Below are 10,975 nucleotides of genomic sequence, written 5' to 3'. Positions count from 1 at the left end.
GGCGTCGTCACCCTCAGGCTGACTTTTCTTTTCCAACAGTGCTGGATATTGGACTTGGGCCCTTGCTCGGCAGGCATTCTCCCGCTTGAGCGGCACCAAACCCCCATTTGCCCTGGTTATGTTGAGGGAAGAGCCACGGTGTGCCCAGCTGGCCGGGCTGTGTTCTCCTCTGTGTTCTGGGAGACAGAGGAGGCCATTACACTGGCCATGGGGCTTTCCCCGAAGAGGGGTCACAGGTGCTGCCGCTACACCAGCCCCCCATTAAGAGAAAGACAGTATACCAAAATGCTGAAATGCCAAAATAACAAAAGGCGGAACCAAGGATACAGGTTGACCCTTTGTAACAACGAGACGTACAGACACTACGTTGAACTCAAACTTTACAACTTGGGGGGAGGAGGGAGGAGTTGGGGAGGTGAGAGGGTGGGGAGGGTAGGGGAAAAACAAAGGAGGAGGTAACAATGCTGGGTAGGAAATGGACTCATTGCTTTACTCATGTAACTATAACCCCTCTGTATAGCATCTTTACAATTAAAAAAAAATTTAAAGATAAAGACTCATGACTGTTTATGCCTGGGCTAACCTTGAACTCTGATCCCCCAATCTCCACCTTCTCAGAGGCTAGGATTTCAGGTTGAGCCACTGGGCCTGGCCTCGACAGACACTTGAAGTGCTTACATTTACTTACCCTGTCCTGCGGAGCATCTAATGAGCATTGACACTTACTAAGGAACCGGCCCAGATAACCTAGGTATCATCTTCATGCTTTAGAGAGTTCTTGAAAGGTGCAGTTTTCAGGACAGTTGGCAAAACTGGAGATCATCGTGTTGCATGAGATCAGCCAACCTCAGAACACAAAATGTCACCATCACCTCCCAGCGGTCTCAGAAAAGCTCTGTAAAAGCCAGGCTGAAATTCAGAAGCCACAGCTGCCTGACCAAGAACTAAAACCAAGATCAACTAAAACCTCGGTCACTTCACTGCAACCTAGATTTCTTGAGTATAAAGCATAATTAATAAAAGCAAGTGAATGTGAACACTTGTCCTGACAGTCAGGAAAAACCGGAACTACCCCAAACACTCATCACAAAGTAAAATGGAATACAGTGACATGTGAGACCCACTGATAAATGTCGGTATGACTGCTCTCCAAATTATATTGGTGAAAAAGCAAGTAACAAAATAATATGCACAACATTTTCTCTTTTATGTAACTTTACTTGTATGTGTACATTGTGTTTGTCTGCATGGGTTGTTATGTATTACTTGTCTGTGCACATTGTGTTTGTCTGCATTGGGTGTTATGTATTACTTGTATGTGCACATTGTGTTTGTCTGCACTGGTTGTTACGTATTACTTGTATGTACACATTGTGTTTGCATTGGTTGTTATGTATTACTTGTCTGTGCACATTGTGTTTGTCTGCACTGGTTGTTACACATTACTTGTATGTACACATTGTGTTTGTCTGCATTGGGTGTTATGTATTACTTGTCTGTGCACATTGTGTTTGTCTGCACTGGGTGTTATGTATTACTAGAAATAAACAAAAGTCCATTCTCATCAGCAATGTCCTCTGAACACTGGGTTTACACAAGGAATGGGAGGAAAAGGGAAGGGAGGCTGATTTTTTTCTATTTACTTTGGATGGGTTTGGTGTTTTTTTTTTTTGGTATCTTAGTAATGTTTTCGTGTAACTTGTGTTATTTTCTAAGGTTTTTTTTAAGAGGTATTATTCAGCCTAGAAAAATGTCTGATTGTTCCTTGTGAAGAGAGGAGAAAAAGAACTGTGTCCTACACAAAAGCCAGGCTCAAGTGGAAATCATCTCTGGCTTTCTAGTGGCCTGGTGTCCAGCCGTCAGGTTACCATGCCCGGGCTCAGATGGAGAGGGGTTTGGTCAGGGTTTGTTTGGTTTTCAATTAACATTACATAACAGTACCTGCTCCGCCACTGCTGGAGAAGCTGTGGACTCACTGGAATGCACTTCACCAGAACAAACAACTGCAGATGAACTAGATGAACTAAAAAAACAATCAGACCGGGGCTGTGGGCGGGCTGTCCACTCAGCACCCGCCCTGTAGGTAAATACTCAGGTGACTATTCAGCAGCAACTAGCACAATAGAGGCAAGGCACTTGGCTCTGTAGATGAGAAAAGTAAACGCAGTGGACTTCTGAAGGTGCCCATGGCCTGTGTGCTTGGTGCTTCCTAAGGGATCACCCTGCTGAGCACCGTCCTGATCCCTCCTGATCGCTCTGATGCACTTGCCACAAATCATTCCAATCCCTCTTATCACCTTCTAACAGCGATCAGACTTCTGTATCCCCCTCTCCAGGAGGCTTTATTCAAACAAGGTATCCTAAGTCTCACCAAATCTCTCCGTAGAACTGACCCCACGCTACCCTGGGACCTCAGGTTTACTCTGGCTGGATTCGGGGTTTGGCTAATGAGATCATCAGGGGAAGGCCTCAGAAGCACAGGTTCTCTCTGATCTCTGTCTCTCATCTTTCATGTTCCCCAGAAGCAAACAAGAATTCCTCTTCCCACAGGGAAGGCATAAGAGCTAGTATCATTTTCCCAAACTAAGCCAGAGAGCCTAGAAATATTAGCCTACCTTTGACCCACCTGTCTACCTAAGAGCTGATCATAAAGGAGCTCTCTGCCTTGCCTGCCGGACAGTAAGTCATAAGATCCCCATTTCAGAAAGAGTCCTGAGCCTGCCCACAAAGGAATCCTGTACAGAGAGGCCAAGAAGATGGAAACAAACAAACCTACTTGTATTTTCTACATAGCTACCCAAGCTTCATCAAACCTAAGCATTCGTGGCCATTCACCCTGGTTGTGTGTTTTGTTAGGCTGTCCTAGGGTTTGAACTCAGTCTCACAAGTGCTCTACCACTTGAGCCATCATACTGCCTACTCTGGGTCTTACACCGTCCAATTTTAGAACTCCCATGCCACATAAAACTGTAACCAAAGGCATTTCATGCCTTTTCTCTTGTTAGTTTTCTTTTGTTATGAGTGTATCAGCCATAACCCTTTATACTGGCAAGAAAGGAATCCCCTCTTTTCTGACCCTTCTCTAGCTCCGGCTTCTAAGTTTGAAAAGCAAATGAGTAAAATGAGCAATTCAATGGAACCTTGAAATAAACTGCAACCAGGAACTATTATAACACAAAAAGTCCAGAAAAAATTTAAATTATAACAATTACAAACGAGTATCTCTGCTAAGAAGAAATCCCCAAGACCCCTGCCACACATAACAACAATAGCACCGAGTTTATGGAAAAATAAATCATTATTTTAAAACTTTCCACTAAATTACACTGATACCTTAAATTATACTGGTATCCTACAAGGTAAACATTAGTCAGCCTCTTTGCCTAAAATCCAAAAAAAAAAGAATACCGTAAATTAAACACTAGCAAGACTGTCAGTCATTTCTAGGTACTATATTTTTTTTTGCTTAATGATCTCTTTGTGGGATCCATGCTTCTTAATATAAGCAATTTCATTTCACTTGTTTTCATCAAGTGAAACATTCCCTGATATAAATATGATTCAGCCATTCCTCCTTGATTATGTTCATGTCATTTCAGTTTCATTCTAATACCAACAATACTGTCGTAAACGTTATTGTACTCGCTCACTTGTGTGCATGTTCAAGACTTTGGGCAGAGTACATATCCACTCCCTCTTATCCCTTTCCCCCTCCTTCATTCCTCCCTTCCATTGAGCTATCTGTATACAGCTCATTCCCATCTTTCTGGATTTTATATTTGGTCGGTTTGCTAGATTCCACATCTAACAGTGCCCTCTTCTGAATGAATAGAAAAGTTCAGCTATTTTAGTCTTCTTTTCATTCATTTTAATTGTGGGGGAAAGTCCTCCTACTTTATGAAAGTTTTCTTTCTCATCTTAGAGGATTTTAATTTTTCTCTTCCATTTTTCTTCTTTTTCTTTTATTGCCAAATGTTAAAAGGCCTGTCTTCTTTATTTTTTCCACGTATCCCCTGTATATTACAAAGGTTTTCTGTTTAAAGGGCAAAGAACTTTTGAAATACATTTTTAAGGAGCGTGAGTATAAACTGAATAAGAAAACCCCACTGAATTGTTTTGGTAAGGGAGGAAGAGGGGAAAGAACGATGCTGGAGGGGTGGGATGGTATTGGGCGATGCTGGAGGGGTGGGATGGTATTGGGCGATGCTGAGGGGTGGGATGGTATTGGCTGATGCTGGAGGGGTGGGACGGTATTGGACGATGCTGGAGGGGTGGGACGGTACTGGGATGGTATTGGACGATGCTGGAGGGGTGGGATGGTATTGGACGATGCTGGAGGGGTGGGACGGTACTGGGACGGTATTGGACGATGCTGGAGGGGTGGGACGGTATTGGCTGATGCTGGAGGGGTGGGATGGTATTGGCTGATGCTGAGGGGTGGGACGGTACTGGGCGATGCTGGAGGGGTGGGATGGTATTGGACGATGCTGAGGGGTGGGATGGTACTGGGATGGTATTGGACGATGCTGAGGGGTGGGACGGTACTGGGATGGTATTGGGCGATGCTGAGGGGTGGGATGGTATTGGCTGATGCTGAGGGGTGGGATGGTACTGGGCGATGCTGAGGGGTGGGATGGTATTGGCTGATGCTGGAGGGGTGGGATGGTATTGGGCGATGCTGAGGGGTGGGATGGTATTGGCTGATGCTGGAGGGGTGGGATGGTATTGGACGATGCTGGAGGGGTGGGATGGTATTGGCTGATGCTGGAGGGGTGGGATGGTATTGGGCGATGCTGGAGGGGTGGGATGGTATTGGCTGATGCTGGAGGGGTGGGATGGTATTGGGCGATGCTGAGGGGTGGGATGGTATTGGCTGATACTGGAGGGGTGGGACGGTATTGGCTGATGCTGGAGGGGTGGGATGGTATTGGACGATGCTGAGGGGTGGGATGGTATTGGACGATGCTGAGGGGTGGGATGGTATTGGCTGATGCTGAGGGGTGGGACGGTACTGGGCGATGCTGAGGGGTGGGACGGTATTGGGCGATGCTGAGGGGTGGGATGGTACTGGGCGATGCTGAGGGGTGGGACGGTATTGGCTGATGCTGAGGGGTGGGATGGTATTGGCTGATGCTGGAGGGGTGGGATGGTACTGGGCGATGCTGAGGGGTGGGATGGTACTGGGCGATGCTGAGGGGTGGGATGGTACTGGGCGATGCTGAGGGGTGGGATGGTATTGGCTGATGCTGGAGGGGTGGGACGGTATTGGACGATGCTGAGGGGTGGGACGGTATTGGCTGATGCTGAGGGGTGGGACGGTATTGGCTGATGCTGAGGGGTGGGATGGTATTGGCTGATGCTGAGGGGTGGGACGGTACTGGGCGATGCTGGAGGGGTGGGACGGTATTGGCTGATGCTGAGGGGTGGGATGGTATTGGCTGATGCTGGAGGGGTGGGATGGTATTGGGCGATGCTGAGGGGTGGGATGGTATTGGCTGATGCTGGAGGGGTGGGACGGTACTGGGCGATGCTGGAGGGGTGGGACGGTATTGGACGATGCTGAGGGGTGGGACGGTATTGGCTGATGCTGAGGGGTGGGATGGTATTGGCTGATGCTGGAGGGGTGGGACGGTATTGGACGATGCTGAGGGGTGGGACGGTACTGGAACCCGCGGGGAGTGAAGCACTGACTAATGCAAGCTAATAAAAAAGCTCCTCTCTGAACATGGCCTGCCTTTAAATCACCCCCGTCCCTGCACACTGTGACAATTCTTTTCAGTACCCTCGGGTCCTCTGCAATTCCTTTTCATGAGTCTGTGCTCTGCTCCGATGTTCTTCCTGATTTCCTAGTGTGTGGTGAAGTTACTTCAGAGACGCTGGCGTCGCCCTTCAGACCCTTCCTGGCGTCCCACTCTGTCTTCTGTCACGCAGCTTTTCTTGGCCCTGGCAAAGTCTTGCAGCTTGAGAGGAGTAGCAGAGTGAACAAACACACTCACACACTCACTCACACACCCACTCATACCCACACACCCACACTCACACACTCACTCACACACTCACACCCACACACACTCACACACCCACTCATACCCACACACCCACACTCACACACACACTCACACACACTCACACACACACACTCACACACTCACACCCACACACACTCACACACCCACTCATACCCACACACCCACACTCACACCCACACTCACACACTCTCACACCCACACACACTCACACACCCACTCATACCCACACACCCACACTCACACACTCACTCACACACTCACCCACACACACTCACACACCCACTCATACCCACACACACACTCACACACTCACACACACTCACACTCTCACACCCACACACACACACTCATACCCACACACCCACACCCACACACACTCTCACACACTCACACACACCCACACACATTCACTCACACACACCCACACACACTCACACACACTCACTATCACACACTCACACACTCTCACACCCACACACATTCACTCACACACACCCACACACTCTCACACACACTCACACACACATCCACACACATTCACTCACACACACACACACACTCACTCTCACACACACTCACACCCACACTCACACACATTCACTCACACTCACACCCACCCACACACTCACATACTCACACCCACACACATTCACTCACACACACACGCCCACACTCACACACTCTCACACTGACACCCACACCCACACCCACACACATATACACTCACACACACTCACACACACACTCACACACACTCACTCACATACACACACACTTACACACTCACACTCACTCACATACACATACACACTCACACACTTATACACTCACACACACATACACATCACACACTCACACACATACACACTCACACACACATACACACATACACACACACACACACTCACACATACACACACTCACACACTTACACACATACACACACTCACACACTCACACACACACTCACACACACACATTTCTCCTTGCTCATAGTTATTTGACAGCCCGGGAATTCTTTAAGCTGTACGGGCCTGTTTTGGTGGAAAACTTTTTTTTTTTTCAGTTGCTTCAGTTGGATGAGGAGACCCTAGGAGACAGGATGCCATGTAGCCATCTTGACTCTCCTTTCCGATTTTTGTTTATATGTAGGCTTGTGCATATGCATTAATTTAAAGAATGAGTTCTTGAAAGGCAATATATAATTTATTTTTCCTTATAATATACATACTAGGTGCTAAATGATTTGGATTAGCCCCTGCTAGAAACTGTCCCTGGAGAAATAAAATCAACTTGTAGCAACAGTAAAAAGAAATGTGCAAAGGAAAATAGTTGTGGATGCGTTCACGAGTGTGTTACCTTTGGCAGGAAAGGAAGGATGAAGGCAGGGAGCGGCACAGAGGGGTGTAACCGGGCAGGGAGTCTTTGTGTATAAGTTCCATTACACCTGCCGTGTACTAAATGATAGTTAAATGTGTTTGTAATTTTTTAAAGAAATTTGTGTCTCCATATTTGCAGTGCCATAGGGAGTAGGGAGAGGCTGTCTCGAGATCAGATAAATACAGTGTTAGGCGGTAAAGGCTAGCTATGACAAAAATGATACTGCATAAAGGTGATCAGCAATCGAATACTGGCAAGATGAAGAAACAAAACCAGAAGAAATTCAAATGTTTCTGGACCTATAGAAAACAGAGATGTCCAAAACTGTTTTGTTAAATGAAAATCATTGTCATTTTTCTAGCTATTGTATTGCCTGCTGACTGTATTATCAGACCAGCCTTTCCACTGAGAACTATTAAAACTATAGAAAACATTCATTCTGAAGATTACTTCAAGAATCACAGAACTATCAAGACATGAAGAACCTAGATCCTAAACAAGAGAGGACACAGTCATAGCATTCGCTGTAAATAGGTGAAACTGGGAACTGGGAAAATGGGGGGGGGGTGATTGGTGCGGGTAGAGATTGGGGAGATGACATTGGTCCTCCTAAATTGACATGGTGAATTGCAACCCCTTTACACAACTAAAGATAATAAAATAATGTTTTTAAAGGACCTGTTTCTCTTTAACAAGTGCCACTTGGAAAGCAACACCGAGAGACTGGACGTTGGGAAATCCCAAGGGGCTGCAAAAGCAAACATTGAAGTTCAAGGGCAGGTAGCACTGGAAAAAACCGGAGGCTTTTGTGACCCATAAAAAGCGCTTAATCAGTTAAACCCAGCCTGCCTTCCAGAACACCCAAAATGATAACCTATGCCCTTGTAATAAAAGGAATCAAATCAAAACACAAATCACTGGAGTATAGAGAGTAAGCCAAACCACCAGCGTATAAAAAGGAACAACAGTCTGACAGACAAAAGACTAACGACTTCTCAACAGAAATAATGGAACTCAAAATAGTAACTAAGTAGTATCTGCTACGTGTTGTGTGAAGAGTATTGCCAATACGTCCCCTATACCTTTTAGAAATAGCCTTTTAAAAAATAAAGGTAAAGTACTTTATACCTCCAAAAGGAAATAAGATAGTCACCAACAGACTCATCCTGAAGGAAATAGTGAAGTTCTTTGGGCAAATGAAAATTATCTTAGTTAGAAGGTAACAGAAAATGTTGTGACTGAAGGTAGCAGTCAGTGCTATAGTAAATTAAGAACTCATCTTGTGATCACAGACGGCCTAGATTCAAAGCCCTGCTTGTGTAATTTTCATTTTACTCAATTCTTGCACAGATCCTACCCCAAAACTGCAACTAACAAGGTTAAAACTCTCTCCAAGGATTGTGCTAACAGTCAAGCAAAGTTATGTAGGAAAAAACTTAAGATAATCTCTGGCAAACAGCAAGTACTACATGAATGGGAAGCATCAGAAGTCCTCAGGGGAAAGGGGACTTCCCAGCTCGGCTCCCAGCTTTTTCCACCTGTCCCGACCCACAGCCTCTACCATCTCTCCCGACCCACAGCCTCCACCATTCCTCCTGACCCACAGCCTCTACCATCTCTCCCGACCCACAGCCTCCACCATCTCTCCCGACCCACAGCCTCCACCATCCTTCCTGACCCACAGCCTCTACCATCTCTCCCGACCCACAGCCTCTACCATCTCTCCCAACCCACAGCCTCCACCATCCCTCCTGACCCACAGCCTCTACCATCTGTCCCGACCCACAGCCTCCACCATCTCTCCTGATCCACAGCCTCCACCATCCCTCCTGACCCACAGCCTCCACCATCTCTCCCGACCCACAGCCTCCACTCTGGTGTGTCAAGGTAATGCCATACCAATTCTGATTTTCAGAAATTTCATCAAATCTATTCCACAAGTAGGCAAAGACTTATCAGATATGATACCAAAACATGCAAAAGAAAAAGAAAACAATACTTTGTCAAAAGGAAAACTTTGGCCGGGAGTTGGTACCTCACATCTGTAGTCCTCGCTACTCTGGAGGATGAGATCTGAGGATCACAGTTCAAAGCCAGCAGGTAAGAAAGTCTACAAGACTCATATCTCCATTGAATCACAGAAAAAGCCAGAAGTGGTGCTATGGCTCAAGTGGTAGAGCGCTAGCCTGAGCAAAAGCTCAGGGACAGTGCCCAAGCCCAGATTTCAGGCCCCAGGATCAGCAATAAAAAATAAATAAAAATAAAAATAGAAAAACTTTGGTCCTTAAATGACATCATCAAGAAAGTTAAAGAGTAACAGAGAGAATCCAGGTGAAAATCGTGCATCTGATAATGGACTTGCATCTGGAATATATAAAGAAGTCTCTCAAGTCATTAACAAAATGGACAAAAGATCTGAACAGACATTTCTCTCTCTACACACACACACACACACACACACACACACACAATGAAACTCCACTTCATGCCTATGGCCATGACTAGAATTAAGAAAGACACGAGAGGACATGAGGGAATGGGGATGTCCACACAAGCCGGTAGGATGTAAGACTGTGCGGCTGCTTTGGAAACAGTTTAGCTGTTCCTCCAATGCCAACCGCGTGACCATATGAACCACCATTGCACTGCTGGTCCTATCCAAAACAAATGAAAACATGTGTCCCCACAAAAACTTACACACAAAGGCAGCGTTACCCATGCTGCCCAAAACGCGTACTCCAAGGTCTCACCGTCGATAAATGGATACGTAAAATACGGCATCCACACAATGCAATACTGTTCAACGAGGAAGAGACCCGCAGCTCTCACCGCGCGCTACACTGGGGATGAGCTCAGCGAACGAAGCCATCACCGAAACCCACTTTAAAACATGAATTGCAGCATTAACTTATTGTAGGCAAATCTAGGCAGAAAGTAACTGCGTACTCACCTGAAGGCCGGCGCAGGAAGTGGAGGGAAACAGGACGGGAAGTGGGATTGCCCACGGCGCTCTTTAGGGGATCATGAAGACGTTCTAAAGTCCATTTTGGTGGTGATGGCAGAATTCTCTGAATGGACGAACGCTGTTGAATGTGGCTGATCTACGTCATGAGTTGTATCTCAATAAAATACATTTTGAGTGTGTGTGTGCGGTACTAGAGCCCGGGCCCACAGCCTCATGCCTTCCCTTTGGCTGTCTTGCTCAGAACTGGCTCTCTACCACCTGACCACGCTCCTGAGCTAGTGTTTTACTGGTTACACGCAGATGGAGTCCCGTAGAGTTTCTACCCAGCTGCTTCAAATTGCAATCCTACAGACTTCAGCCCCCGACGTAGCTAGGATTACAGGCGTTACAACTGGCACCCAGCTTAAAACTGTTGTTTTGTTTTTCTCTTTTATTTAAAAACGAGTCCACAGAACATTCCCCCTCTCACAGCTGCCATAGTTTACTGCTTCTGTGTCGCTCACCTACGTCTTCCCTGAGATCACAGGGTGGGGTACAGGTGCTTGCTCATTCTCTCCCCTAATCCAGAGGCGACAGAAGCAGCTCAGAAAACACGTCACAC

The sequence above is a fragment of the Dipodomys merriami genome, unplaced genomic scaffold, assembly GCF_024711535.1.
Source record: "Dipodomys merriami isolate MVZ:Mamm:240054 unplaced genomic scaffold, mDipMer1.0.p SCAF_72, whole genome shotgun sequence".
Classification (NCBI taxonomy): Eukaryota; Metazoa; Chordata; class Mammalia; order Rodentia; family Heteromyidae; genus Dipodomys; species Dipodomys merriami.
This window is presented reverse-complemented; position numbering follows the sequence as displayed.